We start from the raw sequence: 17,491 nt of genomic DNA on the forward strand, positions 1-17,491 counted from the left end.
TGGTGCTATGGTACAGGAGCGTACTGGATCTGTATCCGGCAAAGGACCATCACATCGATAACACTCCCCAAAGCCTTCGGGGAGCAACCTTATCGCTACAACAACAACAAAAACAATAATGAGTTATGAATGGCGAATAATAAAATGTGTAAAACGAGTAATGACGATGGAACAATGAAAAATTAATACTCAAAAACGAACAAAGAGTAAAATATAATGAATAATTGGCAACGAATAATAAATAATGAATAATAAATGATGAACAAAGAATAATACATAAATAAACTTCAAAATGAGTAATTCTCCATTATAATTCTATTTTTGTGTGCACCTACCGTGTTTGTGCAAAATTCTTATGTGTCTGTTTGGTATTTGTATAACTGAAAGTAAAAAGTGGATAAAGAAATAATTAACAAAAGTATAAAATTAAACAAAATAGAAAAGACCGTAGTGATATTAAAAAAAGACGCCATTAACTCTTCTCTTCAAAGCATTTCGAGGAGCTGGTAAAGGCAACAATTTACTAAAATAGTATAAGCCCCTTAGCCCTCCTTCTTTCAGTACATTTTAAATATAGCGGAAGAGATGAAAAGGACATCACAGGGTTTATAGAGCTTCTCAAGATCAAACTTATTCAATGTGAAAAATCAGATATTAACAAACTAAGTTACAGGTAAAATTATGAAAAAAAGATTCTGCAAAATTTGCAAGTATCAAAATTTTCGAAATCTTCAGGGGTCGACTTTTGCAAATTTCTTATTTCGTACGGGGACCGACCCAGTCTATTCGATTGATAGAACTCTGATATAATTAATTAAGATAACTAGCAATTTGCATTTTTGCGAACAAAGTAAAGTGTACTACATGTGTACATATGTATGTATATCGCGCATGGTGATCGATATTAAGCTGATTATCATAATATCCTTATTCCCTTAATACAACTACCACTGCTTCGAGATATCTCCACACACATGAAATAAAATAAAGATATTTATATATCATTATACATATTTATCTTTGTTAATTCGCTAAAGCATTTAATATGCATTTGATTCGCACGCAAATGGATTATTTACGCACACCAACGCACGCTTCTTCAAGTCAAGGCATTTGACAGTTAAAACGTTTACTTCGTGCTTCATACAATATTCCTCTTCTTGCTCGGTCTTCGTTTACTCAAATGCTATCTATGTACATTAAGTGACAAATATTATACATATATTTCATACTAAGAATGGTGTTTACACAGGCAAAAGCACAAAAGTCACTTTAACACAAATAAACACTACTCAAGCCATTACATGGCGTGTGTTAGAGAATCAAAAAAAAAAAATTTTTTTTTAAGATAGAATCAAAAAATTTTACCACAAGAATCAACAACAATGGACGCAAGTGCCTGGTGTATATATATATATGTGTGTTTGAATATGTAAAGCCCCTGCCAAAAATTAGATTAGTCTAGGATGAATCTGGGATGAGTCGCAAAGGAGTATGCGACTAATGACAGTTTTTATCTCTTTGTATGAGTTGAACTGTTCCGTTTGGTTTGAGCATGTCCTATAAAGATACTAATTGCACCCATTTATACCTGAACTGGAACGACAGGACCATTCACTTTTGTACCCATATGGAACCTAATGAAGACTAATCCCCTTTCTCATCAAAAAGTAAAAGTAAAAAATATATTAAGTCGCCAACTCATTCAAAGAGAAATGGGCGGACGATAATGGAACATATGGTCCAAGTTATTTAGGTTCAGTATAGGGCTCCGCATTTTCCTTAAATATTTCGAATCAATCACCCGTAATCTTTTTTATTTTACTCACTTTGCCGTTGCCGTTTTTTTTATGCTTCTTAAAATGGGATACGTATATTTTAAACTGATTAATCCCAACTGTACCCAAACTGGATTAGAGGGATTTAATTATGCCCCAATGAAGACAAAAGAGGTCAATCCGAAACTAATCTCTTTAGGGATTAATTGTACGATTTGTTTACAGGGGCCAACGAAAAACAGGAACAACAACTACAAAATGTAAGGTGTCAGTTGTATGCATGTCAATAAATTTTTGCACCTTTATATTCAAGTGTACCTACTTGTACTTGTATCAAGGATGTAGGAGCATATAGGTATGCATGTACGTTAGTCCGGGTCGATTTGTGGGGAGGCAAAAAAAATCGCCCATTACTCTGTGAAAATCATATTCTAGGGATCAAAATAAGAAACTTTGCCAAAGGAACCATACCTCTAAAACGAATTCTGATGTCCCCCCTTTGGGTCGTAGGGGCAAATTTTGAAAAATCCCACTTTGATATGCCTATGTTTTTTCTTTTTGGAGAAATTATTTAGTCAGAACATATGTAAATGAAAAAATGAATTTAACTTAGTAATAGAAAAGAAATTAAAAAAAAATTATTAGAAACTAGCGTTTTTACAACCCCCTTTTAAAACCAAGGCATCACTGTGATGCATTTGCATGTCGTAAACATAGTTGTGTGGGTCTTTTATTCAACCGTCTTAAAAAATGAAGGTGTCACTGTGACACAATTGCCGATCGTAAAATTGCTTGTGTTGTTTTTTTAAGCCACCACAAGACACAGCAGGTAGAATTGAAATTGCCCCTACCCAAAAGTTCGACCCAAAGGGGGGACATCAGAATTCGTTTTAGAGGTATAGTTCCTTCGGCAAAGTTTCTTATTTTGATCCCTAGAATACGATTTTCACAGAGCAATGGGCGATTTTTAAATCGACCCGTCCTAATGTACGTACATTAGATTGGGCTAAGAATATTCATTCATAACGCAAAGTTTATTCAGAAAGTTTTTTAACAAAACTTTAAAATATTTTTGAAAATTTTTTTAAATTAAACATGTGTGTTATCGACTAGTTATCGGTTTGTTATGAAGTGTTATAAATTTGCTATCGGTAGCAAAGGTTTTCAATGAGTTATCGATTTTTTATCAATCAGTGATCGATTTGTCGAAAAGTCAGCGATTAATATCAAAAAATTATCGATTTGTTAGCAAATATTTATCGATTTTATATAGAAAATTTACCGACTAACCATGGAAAAGTTACAGACTTGTTATCGGAGTGCTACCAATTCGTTATCAGTGTGTTATCGATTGGTTATCAAAAAAGTTATCAATTGGCTATCGATTTATTTCCGAAAAACTATCGATTATTTATCGAAAAGTTATTTATTTATTTTGTCGGGTTGTTACCAATATGCTGCCGTTATATCAAAGAGTAAGCGATTTGTTATCAAAAAGTTATGGATTTGTTATCGATTCGTTATAAAATAGATACCGATACAAATCAATGAAAGCGAAATCTATAACAAGCCGTTAAAAAAATTGCAAAAAGTTATATGTAAGTACAATATACTTAGTATATGTTTAGGAGGATATTATTCCTAGATCTTCCAAAATAAGCTTCAAATTAAAGGGCGGTCATATATGACTTATTCTGCAGTCTAGGAAGCTCTAACGCACACACGCACACACCTGTGGACTTTTTAAAAAATCTTCCCTTTTTCTTGTGGCCTGTCTGTTAAAATTCTAATAAAATATTGAAATAAAGCATCAAAAGGTGAAAAATTGTTGAATGATGTAATGTAACTACAGACAGACGTTAATGCATGCAAGTAAGTACGGGTGGTGCAAAAATACTCTATTGATATATTCGAAAATATCCACTAATTTTGAGGGATCGAAGTATGTAAATGTGCTAAATGGCTCTAAAACTTAGAAATCTAGATATTACCTTAAAACCTTTATTGTCTGTTTATATGTATAAATGTATAATAAAACCACGTGGTGCGATCGAAGATATAGAAATCGGACAGCAAGAATTGCGAGCGGAACTCGCAGAGCAGCTTCTGGCCAAACGTGAAGAGTTGTAGCTATTATGCGAAGCTCAAAATAAAATTCTTCGAAGGAATCTTGCCCCTATAGGCTTTTTGAGTAATGTGATTTGTTACTGGGCGGTGATAAGCGAGGAATTACTGAAGCTTCTGATGGGCAATCATTTCTTGATATCGCGGTTACGTTGGAACATCTCCTGTCGAGCCGGCAATTGTTGGCTCTGCAGAAAAGGCTACCATCTTTTTGTACGAAAAACAGCTTCAGAGGTCTAGTTAAATTCTTTCAAGTCCCGAAAGCCCCTGGGCTGAGCTATCTTAACATGGGGAATAGGTGGGCCGGGTAAAATGAATTGGCTGTTTACTACTTCTTTATAAGATCCCTGCTTTTAGGCCTTCGGCTCGTACTTTATGATAACCTGTAGGAATGGCATCGTTAAGAGATGGAAGAACCCAAACGAAATGTTGGGCTACTTAACTGATTAACGGATGGCTTTGCACTGGATAAGAAGGTGGGTGGTGGATACAAAATCACTGTACAGACCGTATAGCGTCGATGCTATCCAAGCGGCACAGTTTGATCATATGTATATATATATATGTATATATATATATGGTTTGGCAAATTTCGCGCGGATTTCTTAATTCGAATGGGTACAATTGAATCATTCGGGTGTTGAGCATTCGAGACCGCAGATGTATCTCAATTCATCTAAAAAAAAAAACCTTGCCTCCTGCAGGCCGTAAATCGGGTGACAGACGGGCTTCCGAAGTCTTTGGGTTTATCAAGGCTCATGTACACTTGATAAACAAGGTTGTGAGGGTTGAAGGTACAATGGAATTCCAAACGGTAAGTCTTAATATACTGAAAAACCCTTACTCGTGGGGCTCCCAGGAGTATGACGAGATGGAAGCAAGGTATAATGGAAGTCCATCGACTCAGTTCATGTTTGATTGTGAGGCTTTTGCTGGAGCTCAGGTCATCGGACAATTAATTTATCCATCTTGATGAGTATTGGCACACTTTAATCTTTACAGCTAACGCCATTTCTGTGTCAATGACAAAATGCTTAATTTCCTGCCCTATATTGCTCCCTTTGATGTTATGACTTAATCTATTTTCCATCATCTTTCACCCTGTCTAATTGCCGAACTTTTAATAGAGCTATGGAGCCGTATGTTTGATGGTCTGATTACCTATTTTGTGCGAAATGGAATGCTAAGCTAGATGACAGAAAACACTTGGGCCAAGAAGAGTTTCTTATCGTCACTCATCTTTAGAAACAAGGCAAAAAGGAAGCTCTAAAGGACCAAGTTCTCATGGTGTTTCTAATGGCGCTATTTGGCGGGGCGAAGAAACTTATTAAAAGCTTTGTTGGAAGACCAAAACTATTCCATCGGTTATGCTGTAATAATTTAAGCAAGTTTTATTATTACTTATGTGTGAACCTCATAAAAAAATTTCATCGTAATTGTTGAATACCCTTCCGCATGTGCATAATGCCAATAGCCACTGCATACACGTATAAACTATGTATATTGATTTATTTACATATGGTTAATGTGCGAATAGTGCTGCTAAATGTAACGCACACACACTCACACACATAAGTGTAGTATGCAACCACAAATGCTCGCTATGCACTTAAAGAAATAAAACAAATATGCTATTTATGAACTTTCCTACCTTAGACACTTTTCTTGTAAACGTACGTGTTAAGTACTGTTTTCTACGTGACACATTTTTTAGGACGTGCCGCAGAGGGAGTAAAAATGCGTTAACCTACAGGTAGTTGTATGGACATATGCATATTATGTATTTACATAAACGTATGCAAGCATGAAAGACACGCATTTACTACATGCCTGCTTAATGCCAGTATGAAGTGCTCTCAACATTTATTGATGAGTAAGCGGAGGTGACAATCATACCAAGCTTTTAATTGAATTTAATATTTTTGCATTGTACAGATATGTCTGAGCCCACCAAAAGAATTTAAGGATTATCAAATATAAGATAACTATGTATGTAGGTACTTGTGGACTTCAAACCTGCAATAGTGACAATAATGGCACAGTGATATATCCTTTTTTATGCTGATGTTTCCGACAGGATAAGAGTTTGAATCAGGGACCCAAACTGTTATTACTTTTATAATAAATGTGCTTCAGAAAAAATTGTTTTTTGAATTTAAATTTTTTAGTCCAAAGAAATTATTAAATTCCGAAAAAAAGTTAAGTCCAGACTTTTATTTTTTAAGGACAGAATAAATATCCGGCCCGGGAAAAGTATAAGTGTGACACTTGGTTTTAGTTTTGCTATGACAAATTTCTGATGTTACCAACAAAATCTTTCAATTGATTATAAAACTTTGAAATCAAGAAATTTATTCTGCGTCTCATAACTATAGCACACATTTTTCTTTAGAGAACTGAAAAGTACAGCTATTTATCCTCACTCATTTCACCCATCAATTTTTCGAACATCTCTCCTTCATTGAATTGACCGTTACAAAAAAGCAAAACACTTTCTAGATTGTGCTTAAGAAATCGTGTCATAACTATAGCAATCACATTGAAAATTACTCTCTAAAGGAAAACTAGCTTCTTAACGAACTCATTTTTTGTACGTATAAATCTAAGGCAATGGTTATAAAGATGCCAAGTGGAATAAAATTAACTTAAACCGAAAGAAGCAAAATTTTGGGTTGTAAGGAACAAAATTTAAAAAATAGTCAAATTGCAAAAAAAAAATTGATCGGGGTCGCAATGTTGTGAGCAACTTTTTATTAAAAGTAGTGGAGTATGATAACAAAAGATTTGGGGGTCCAAAACGAAAGCTTTCGGATCGCGAAAGGCGAAAAATAATAACAAACGGCAGCAATTCCTCGCTGAGCTCTTCAAAATGGGTGACACTTGTAAGAACAAGCGTAGGCAAATAAACAAAATGGGGGATTCTCTAAGAAACTCCAAATATTTACCGCCAAGTTTGAACGTTTTTTAGCAGAGCGACATAAAAATGCTCGCATTGAGTTTGCCAAGAAACATATGAAAATGGTACTGGTCTCAAGTAGGGAAGTTGAATTGCTTTTTTGAACTCATATTTATGTCTCGCCTTTTATTGCAGGCTATATTTTTAGATGAGGACTTAGATGGTCCGGGCGGAAATAAAGGATATGGAAGAGATTTGGAGAAGGAGCCTCAAATTTTTTCAAAGAGAAATTTTGGAGGTATGTCGTTGATGATTTGGGGAGCATTTACATGCGACGCCGTACTAGAGCTGCAGTTTGTGAGCTCAAAATGAAGAGTTCACATTACGCTAATGTAATTCAATGCAGTCTTCTTTCCTTTTTACGACCAAATAGTGAAAAACGGAGGACTTTTCAGCAGGACAATGCACACATACATTTCAGTCGCGAGGCAAACAAATTTTTTACTGAACGTAGAGTTAATGTTTTGGATTGGCTAGCTCGTTAGCCTAACCTTAATCTCATGGAGAACATAACGGGATTATTAGCTCGTAGAATGTATGCTGAAAACCACCAATATAACTCCCAAAACGAACTAAAGTGTGCCATTTTGGATAAATGGTTGCAACTGGAGGATAATTTACTTTTAAATTTAGTGAATTATATGTTTAATATAATTTTTAAATGTTATGAAAAAAATGGAAATCTAATAAATTAAAGATATCAATGAAAAGTAAATGAAAAAACTCGAATTTCAGACAATTCTTTAAATGCGCTATAGTTATGAAACAATTTCCTATACCCAATAAGGGCACTCTTTTGCTTTTTTATGACGCTAACAATAATGGAAGATAATAATTCCAAAAATCAGTTGTTGAAACGAAAGAGGATAAACAACTGTACCTTGCCACATTTTTATTTTGTTTAAATTGCATATACCAAAAATTTCCCAGCAGTTAGTTCTCTAAGGAAAATGTGTGCTATAGTTATGAGACTCACTTAACAAGAATTGGTGAAAAATTCGCTTCATTTGAATGAGTCATTCAATAGTTATAGGGCCGGGCTATTATTTGTCCTTAAACAAGTCCAGACTTAACCTTTAGTCTCTGACTTATAAAATAAAAGTTTTTTTGAAATTCGTCATGAAAATGCTTTGGGTATCTCCGAGATTCCCTAAATTTGGAGCAACGGCAATCTTTTGGCCTGGACTTTTTGGACATAAAAAAAATTAAAGTACTAACCAGGGACCCTTGGTTTGAAGTGCTTTGCAACGATTTCGTTTTAATTTGGTTTGAGGACATACCGGTTTTGGTGTTGTATCATCTTTGGTATCTTGTTTGGACAGCTTTCTAAACCGTTTTGTTATAGACAACAAAAAATAACAAGCGGTTATGAACAATTGTTCACAATTATACAGATATAGTAATTACTGGCCTAAATCTGCGGCGCTGTCCGAACGAATAAAACGCATCATACAATTTTTGCGATATGTTCCCCATTTGATCTTGAAAACAACGAACACAATCGCAAAATAGTGCGGAGATAGGAGAAAGAATAAAGTGGACTTTATAAGAAGGAGGAACCCAATGCTCCCCTGAAATGATACTTAAATGGTAATGAAATGTTCTGAAAACAATCTCTAAATGATCCGGTTATAACTCAAAAATATTCCATATCAATTCTTCTATGGATAGTCCTTTCCTCTGGTACTAACAATATTGCCTCGAAATATATTTTTTATTCATCGAACTTTCGGGGCTGTGGATTTCAGTAACCTCTTACGAATGTCTGTCGCTGTGAGTTACTGTGACTTCTCAGACGCTGTGGCGAATTCACTGATTAACTTGTGGCCAAAATCCCAGTTTTTGAATATATGTGAACTAGTAGTAGAGTGGCAAGGACCTCTATCTTTATGCTCCTCTTCCAATTTACATGGCATGAAGCCTTTCTTGTTTTTCCCCTGAATTGGCGCGATGGAACCCAAAAAAACAACGGCTCCAAACGGCATTTGCAAGCAGATGAATTTCATGGCAGAAATACACACAGAGAAGAGACCAGTACCGCGAGGCGACTTAGTTTAGAAAAACTTTTCTGAGGTTTTTGATATTTCATGTTATGGGACTTAAATCCCGGACCTTTAATATGGTGGGCCAGCATGCTGCTTGTTGTTAGTTTTAACTATATTTTTTTTTTAGAAAAAAAATAGTTTTAATTAGTACTGGGATAGGAATAGGTAAGTGTATTACGTGTTCATATTTTTACGCAGCCATACATATTTACAAAAGTATGTATGTATTGAAATTTGTATGTATAAATTGTCTATGTGGAATACCTTTAATTAGTTTATTTGTTATTGTTATTTTTTGGCTTGTAGTTGTTTATACAATTTTATTGCTAGCCATAATTGTGTAACTGTCAATTGTTGTCATTGTTATTCAAATCGCCATGTTTAGCCGGTGTCAATTGCGGTTTTGTTCATTATTTACCTACATTCGTGCACTAGCATTCATATCCACAAAGGTAATTGACCCCGCGGATGTGGGATACTATCACGCAGTGAGAGAGTTTCGCCCTATGGGATGCATGACTACTGCCAAACTGGTTCCAATAGCATCATGTGAGGCGAGTACTTTTATATACATATTTAATAACCACTTTTAAGTGAGGTTTGTTTTGGCCTATTGTGAGCTATTATGACACTAATTCCAAGTCATGAGAAGTTCTGTGAAATCAAAATGAGCACTGCAAGTCAAAAACGTTTAATCTCCATGAAAATGTTCCCCTAGTCTTTGCATGTGTGAGATGTTGTTGTTGTAACCGAAAAAAACTCCTCGAAAATTTTTTTGGAAACTTTACGCATGTGACAAAACGCCCCCTGGGTATAAATCCGGTACGCTCCGGTACTAGCAATAGCCCGAATGCAGCAAAAATCCTTGGGCTGTTGGATCTCAGTCACCTCATACGGAAAGTGTGTGTTGCCGGCGTAATATCGTAATGCCATTAAACACCTTAAGCTGTTCATATTTTTTCTTTTTGTAGCAACCTCTGATTCTCCCTTCCATCTATCTCCCTGACATGCCTTACTATTTCTTTCTCTGTCTATATCTTTCTGCTTCTCTTGTCTTGCATTTCTATATTGTCGACTATCCAAATTTCAGTCTCCTAAAAAGTTAATCTCATCCTAAGTACATAATAATCCTTGCAACGGCAACGTACACAGTCGCGTGGTTTTTACAAAATCGGCTGAATGGAGTCGGAGTGCATAGACTAAAGTTTGTCTTTACATATCAGTAATAAAATTCGGATTAAATATGTTGAGGCCTTGGAGCCTGTTGTGCACAAATATATACTTTTGTTTAGCACGTTTAAGAAAAGAGTGTGTTTCAGTATGTCGGGAATGACGAAATAAAACCGAAATTAAAAGAAAATACATTCATACTTACTAGGGCTGGTCGATTTAAAAATCGCTCATCGCTCTGTGAAAATCGTATTCTAGGGATCAAAATAAGAAACTTTGCCGAAGGAACCATACCTCTAAAACCTCTGATGGCCCCCCCTTTGGGTCGAACTTTTGGGTAGGGGTAATTTCAATTCTACCTGCTGTGTCTTGTGGTGGCTTAAAACAAAACAACACAAGCAATTTTACGATCTGCAATTGTGTCAGAGTGATACCTTCATTTTTTAAAACGGTTGAATAAAAAACCCATACAACTATGTTTGCGACATGCAAATGCATCACGGTGATGCCTTGGTTTTAAAATGGGGTTGTAAAAACGCTAATTTCTAATAATTTTTTTAAATGTCTTTTCTATTACTAAGTTAAATTCATTTTTTCATTTACATATTTCTGACTAAATAAATTTCTAAAGAGAAAAATAAACTCCAAAAAGAAAAAACATAGGCATTTCAAAGTGGGATTTTTCAAAATTTGCCCCTACGACCCAAAGGGGGGGACATCAGAATTCGTTTTAGAGGTATGGTTCCTTCGGCAAAGTTTCTTATTTTGATCCCTAGAATATGATTTTCACAGAGAAATGGGCGATTTTTTTGCCTCCCCACAAATCGACCCGGCCTAGACTTACATACATAAGGTACCTACTTAGCGTATGATGCACTCCAAAAAAAGCGGTTTTAATCGGGTTTAGTATGTATGTGACAAGGAAGCGTAATATAAAAGTAGGTACGCTAGCTGATCTTTTCCCCATTTAATCTAATTAAATAATATGATGAGCTGCTCTTCTGAGCTGATGTTTGAATGTTTGCTTCACAACGAACAAACACCCAAACTTTTTTAAGGTAATTTTTGCTTAAATAATTTCCATTATATTATTAGAAAGAAATCAATTTTTTTTTGCTGGATTAGGAGAAAGTAAAAGGAGACCGGAGTTGCATATTATCCATCAAGCAGGAAAGTCGTGGACAGAAGTGCGGGGCTAGAAAATTTCTAATATTAAGTGGAAATCCTTAAACATTAGACTTACAAAGTGTCACATATCTTTAAAAGGACAAGAATTAAGGCTCACGATGAGCATACTAACTGGACACTGCCTTCTGGCGTGACATGCTCGTAAGTAAGGGCTCAATAGTAACAGAAGACTCGCAAGGTCAGGGTTGCAGATCTCCAGGCAGTAATTAAGCTAAGTCCTAAACAACTTCTAGTATTTTCCAAGAGAACTGAGTTATTCTTCAACATAAGTCCTGATACCTAATACGGGTTTTTCCGTTTACTCGTGAAACGAATATAGATAACACTATGGACACATTCAATCTATGGGAGGTCTGCACTGACCGGTCACTTAACCTAACTCAGGATTTACCCTAATGTAAACGTGTAATCTTATTCTTATCGCATCCTTCTAATCGACTCATGGCCATTCTGCTTTTTCACCAGATAAGAAATTTATTAATAATATAATAATATTTGTATCCTTATATCAATTAAATAAATAAACTGCTAACAGGGGCGAGTAGTATTGTTTTATTACAGTTATAGAATTGGCTCTATTAATTCTAATTGGTAATAAAAGCAAATCAAAAAGCAAACGCAAGGCAAGAGTATGGAATGAGTTTTGGAATGTGCGTTCAACTTAAGTAGGCCCAGCTGCCCACACAATTCATTAATTCACAATTACATTTCGTTCAAAATCAATATAAAAAGCACGCTGTTTCATTAAAGCGCCAACATGAAAAATCGTGTTAATTTAACAAGGATGATAATGTTAATTTAACATGATACATCGTGTTAATTTAAAAAAAAGTTGGTGTTAATTTAACATGACATATCGTGCTAATTCAACAGGGCAAGTAGTGTTAAACTAACATTGAAGATAGTGCTAACATGATTGATAGCGTTAGGTTAGGTTGAACTGACCGGTCCATGGGGATCTCACACAGACTGAATTAGTCCTTAATGTTACCAGAAGTTTATTTAACGAACAAACTGAAAACCCCTATCAATAGCCTGGACCTATGCTATAAAATAACTCCGTCGTCTTGGCAAATACTAGAAGCTTTCTAGAACTTAAGCCACTTGCTGCTTCTAAATCTGACAGCTGTATCACTCCTAATAGCTGGAGTCTTAGCTTGGCAAACGCAGGGCACGAGCACAGAACGTGCTAGATCGTGCTGGCGTTAGTTCAACATAAAAGTGTTAAAATAACATGAACATAACGCTTGATGGTGATTTAATATGAGTTGCTGTTAACTTAACAAATAATAGTGTTGGTTTACCATGAGTTCATGTTAACTTAACCATGTATTCATGTCAATTCAGCATGATTTTCGTGTTAATATAATAAGAATTCTTGTTAGTTCAACGCGATTTGATCATATTAAATTCAAAATATTCCTATTCATGTTGATTTAACATGTGGGAACTGTAAAAAAGTTGATTCATATTAAAATAAAACAAGTAAGGACGGGACTGTCTTCGGCTATGCCGAAGACTTCATACCTTTCATGAATGGGGCTGAACAATAAACTTATCCCGTTCGTAATCTCCGAATAATCGGATGTATAAGATAAGAAATATCTAGTGAACAGATCTACATACCTAAACGATTTTTAAGATAAATATAAAATAAACAAGTAAGAACGGGACTGTCTTCGGCTGTGCCGAAGACTTCATACCTTTCATGAATGGGGCTGAACAATAATCTTATCCCGTTCGTAATCTCCGAATAATCGGATGTATAAGATAAGAAATATATAGTGAACAGATCTGCATACCTTAGCGATTTTTAAGATAAATATAAAATAAAAAACAGGTAGGTACTTTGTGTGAGGATGCAAAGTTTCTGGTTTTTTGTGGTCTGGGTGTAAAAACTATGACTGCGAATCACGTATTTCAACAATATATGACGTAAACGTAACTATTTGATGAAATTTGATGAATTTTGAAGCTTCTAGCCGTAAAAAGGGGGCAAAAATTTAGTTTATATGGGGTATATAATATATATACCATCGATCTCAATGATTTTTTCAGACAACAATATATGCTATATACTTAAGCAATCGGTGAAATTTGAAGCTTATAGCTGTTAAAATGGGGTGGAAATTGCGAAAAGTTTCTTATCTGAACAATCGGTTGTATGAGATATATACTATATATACAACCGATCTCTATGATTTTTTCAGACAACAATATATGCTATATACGTAAGCAATCGGTGAAATTTGAAGCTTATAGCTGTTAAAATGGGGTAGAAATTGCGAAAAGTTTCTTATCTGAACAATCGGTTGTATGAGATATATACTATATATACAACCGATCTCTATGATTTTTTCAGACAACAATATATGCTATATACGTAAGCAATCGGTGAAATTTGAAGCTTATAGCTGTTAAAATGGGGTAGAAATTGCGAAAAGTTTCTTATCTGAACAATCGGTTGTATGAGATATATACTATATATACAACCGATCTCTATGATTTTTTCAGACAACAATATATGCTATATACGTAAGTAATCGGTGAAATTTGAAGCTTATAGCTGTTAAAATGGGGTAGAAATTGCGAAAAGTTTCTTATCTGAACAATCGGTTGTATGAGATATATACTATATATACAACCGATCTCTATGATTTTTTCAGACAACAATATATGCTATATACGTAAGCAATCGGTGAAATTTGAAGCTTCTAGCTGTTAAAATGGGGTAGAAATTGCGAAAAGTTTCTTATCTGAACAATCGGTTGTATGAGATATATACTATATATACAACCGATCTCTATGATTTTTTCAGACAACAATATATGCTATATACGTAAGCAATCGGTGAAATTTGAAGCTTATAGCTGTTAAAATGGGGTAGAAATTGCGAAAAGTTTCTTATCTGAACAATCGGTTGTATGAGATATATACTATATATACAACCGATCTCTATGATTTTTTCAGACAACAATATATGCTATATACGTAAGCAATCGGTGAAATTTGAAGTTTATAGCTGTTAAAATGGGGTAGAAATTGCGAAAAGTTTCTTATCTGAACAATCGGTTGTATGAGATATATACTATATATACAACCGATCTCTATGATTTTTTCAGACAACAATATATGCTATATACGTAAGCAATCGGTGAAATTTGAAGCTTATAGCTGTTAAAATGGGGTAGAAATTGCGAAAAGTTTCTTATCTGAACAATCGGTTGTATGAGATATATACTATATATACAACCGATCTCTATGATTTTTTCAGACAACAATATATGCTATATACGTAAGCAATCGGTGAAATTTGAAGCTTCTAGCTGTTAAAATGGGGTAGAAATTGCGAAAAGTTTCTTATCTGAACAATCGGTTGTATGAGATATATACTATATATACAACCGATCTCTATGATTTTTTCAGACAACAATATATGCTATATACGTAAGCAATCGGTGAAATTTGAAGCTTATAGCTGTTAAAATGGGGTAGAAATTGCGAAAAGTTTCTTATCTGAACAATCGGTTGTATGAGATATATACTATATATACAACCGATCTCTATGATTTTTTCAGACAACAATATATGCTATATACGTAAGCAATCGGTGAAATTTGAAGCTTATAGCTGTTAAAATGGGGTAGAAATTGCGAAAAGTTTCTTATCTGAACAATCGGTTGTATGAGATATATACTATATATACAACCGATCTCTATGATTTTTTCAGACAACAATATATGCTATATACGTAAACAATTGGTGAAATTTGAAGCTTCTAGCTGTTAAAATGGGGTAGAAATTGCGAAAAGTTTCTTATCTGAACAATCGGTTGTATGAGATATATACTATATATACAACCGATCTCTATGATTTTTTCAGACAACAATATATGCTATATACGTAAGCAATCGGTGAAATTTGAAGCTTATAGCTGTTAAAATGGGGTAGAAATTGCGAAAAGTTTCTTATCTGAACAATCGGTTGTATGAGATATATACTATTATACAACCGATCTATACTATATATACAACCGATCTCTATGATTTTTTCAGACAACAATATATGCTATATACGTAAGCAATCGGCGAAATTTGAAGCTTATAGCTGTTAAAATGGGGTAGAAATTGCGAAAAGTTTCTTATCTGAACAATCGGTTGTATGAGATATATCCTATATATACAACCGATCTCTATGATTTTTTCAGACAACAATATATGCTATATACGTAAGTATTCGGTGAAATTTGAAGCTTCTAGCTGTTAAAATGGGGCTAAAATTTGCGAATATATATATATATATATACTATATGTATATACTATATATACCACCATATATATACTATATATACCACCGATCTTTATGATTTTTTCAGACAACAATATATGCTATATACCTAAGCATTCGTTGAAATTTGAAGCCTCTACCTCTTAAAATGGGACAGTAATTACGAAAAGTTCCTTATCTGAACAATCGGTTGTGGGGGATATATACTATATATACGACCGATCTCATCAATTTTTTCAGGCAACAATATGTGCAATATACGAAAGTATATGGTGAAGTTTGAAGCTTCAATCTGTTAAATTGGGTAAGATATTACAAAAATCCTCTTTTTCTAAAAAAACGGTTGTATGGAGGATATATGCTATAGTGGTCCGATCCGGTCGGTTCCGACAAATGTCTAATCGGACACCCAAATACACCCGCTCACCAAATTTTATCAAGATATCTCAAAAATTGAGGGACTAGTTTGCATACAAACAGACAGACGGACAGACGGACAGACGGACATGGCTAAATCAACTCAGCTCTTCAACCTGATTATTTCGGTATACTTAATGGTGGGTCTATCTATTTTCCTTTAAGGACTTACAATTTTCGGTTTCGTGACGAAATTAATATACCATTTCATTTTCATGAAAGGTATAATGAGTGATCGTGTCGCAAAACATTAACCTGAAAAAGTTTTGAAAATGTATTGATTTAACACGAAAATATCTCTGGGTGCGCGCAAACATATCCATACCACCGGCAAAGGCGGACACCAGTGCGTATACGTAACATTTTTATACTCAGCGTACTTTGCACTCATAATATATTAACTTTGTGAACAGAACGGTTGGTTGCACAGGTATAAAGGAATAGAGACAGATATAGACTTCCATATATCAAAATCATCAGTATCGAAAAAAATAGTTTATTAAGCCATGTCCGTCCGTTAACACGATAACTTGAGCAAATATTGAGATATCTGCACCAAATTCGGTATACGGGCTTATCTGGAGCCAGGAACATGAGTGAAATCGGATGAAAACCACGCCCACTTTTCATATATATAAAATTTTGGAAAACACATGCAACCTGATTATTTTGGTAATAATGCACCTAGAATGTTGAAATTTGATGTGTGGACTGGTATTATAATAAAAAGCTTCTAGTATTTGCCAGGAGGACGGATTTGTTTAGGATAACATGGTTGCTGGTTTTTGATAGGTTTATCAGTTTGGTCGTTAAACATACTTCTGATAGCACTACGGGCACATTCAATCTATGTGAGGTCCTCATGGACTGGCCAGCTCAACCTAACCTAAATCGTTTCCGAACTGACTACCGATTGGGCCGGTATTTTAATCAGGTATCTAACATTAAATATGTGCAACAACTTTCGTTGCTTCTCGAGGCAGCTACACACCCTGGCTGCAAATAATCTAATAGGCACAGTTTGTATAACACTCTGGTTTATTTGAGTTGTTTGATTGACAAACTCCGCAAATCAAATTAATATTTCCTCAATCCTTTAAAAAGTAGTTTCTTGTTGTTTATTGGGTAATTTGCTATTGCGTTTTGAATGGTTTGACTCAAACTGAGGCAAGAGATTAATTGGCATGAAGCACGTTTCTGGTAGGCTTATCCTAGCTTTAATAATGTAACACCGCGCGTAAGAGTAGCAAAGGCATCTTTCATTAATCAAAAAAGAAACAAAATAATTTGCAACTGTGTCCACTACTAACCACTACCAGTAAATATATGTAGGAATAGCATACCACATTTTCTTTATTACTTCGCGCGTACTTTAATTATTTCAATGGCAAACTTTAATTAAAACTACATTAAAGTTTGTTCAAAAGTTTATTTGCTGTTTCGCAGTGCTCACGTAACCAAAAAGCATTTTCATACAATTTTGCCAATTTCTCATATATCCACACCACCAACTAAGTGCATTAGTT

General features: G+C 34.7%; 1 long non-coding RNA gene across 2 annotated transcripts in view; it reads right to left on the reverse strand.

Annotated features, from left to right (window-relative positions):
- Positions 1-335: 335 nt before the first annotated feature.
- Positions 336-17,491, reverse strand: part of LOC137237378 (uncharacterized) — a 109,289-nt gene continuing 92,133 nt past the window's right edge. For both annotated transcript variants that reach the window (XR_010948926.1, XR_010948927.1), the window contains exon 3: positions 336-380. This is a non-coding gene — a long non-coding RNA (uncharacterized lncRNA). The remainder of the gene's footprint in view (positions 381-17,491) is intronic.

This window comes from Eurosta solidaginis, chromosome 1 (genome assembly GCF_040869045.1).
Source record: "Eurosta solidaginis isolate ZX-2024a chromosome 1, ASM4086904v1, whole genome shotgun sequence".
NCBI classification, from domain to species: Eukaryota; Metazoa; Arthropoda; class Insecta; order Diptera; family Tephritidae; genus Eurosta; species Eurosta solidaginis.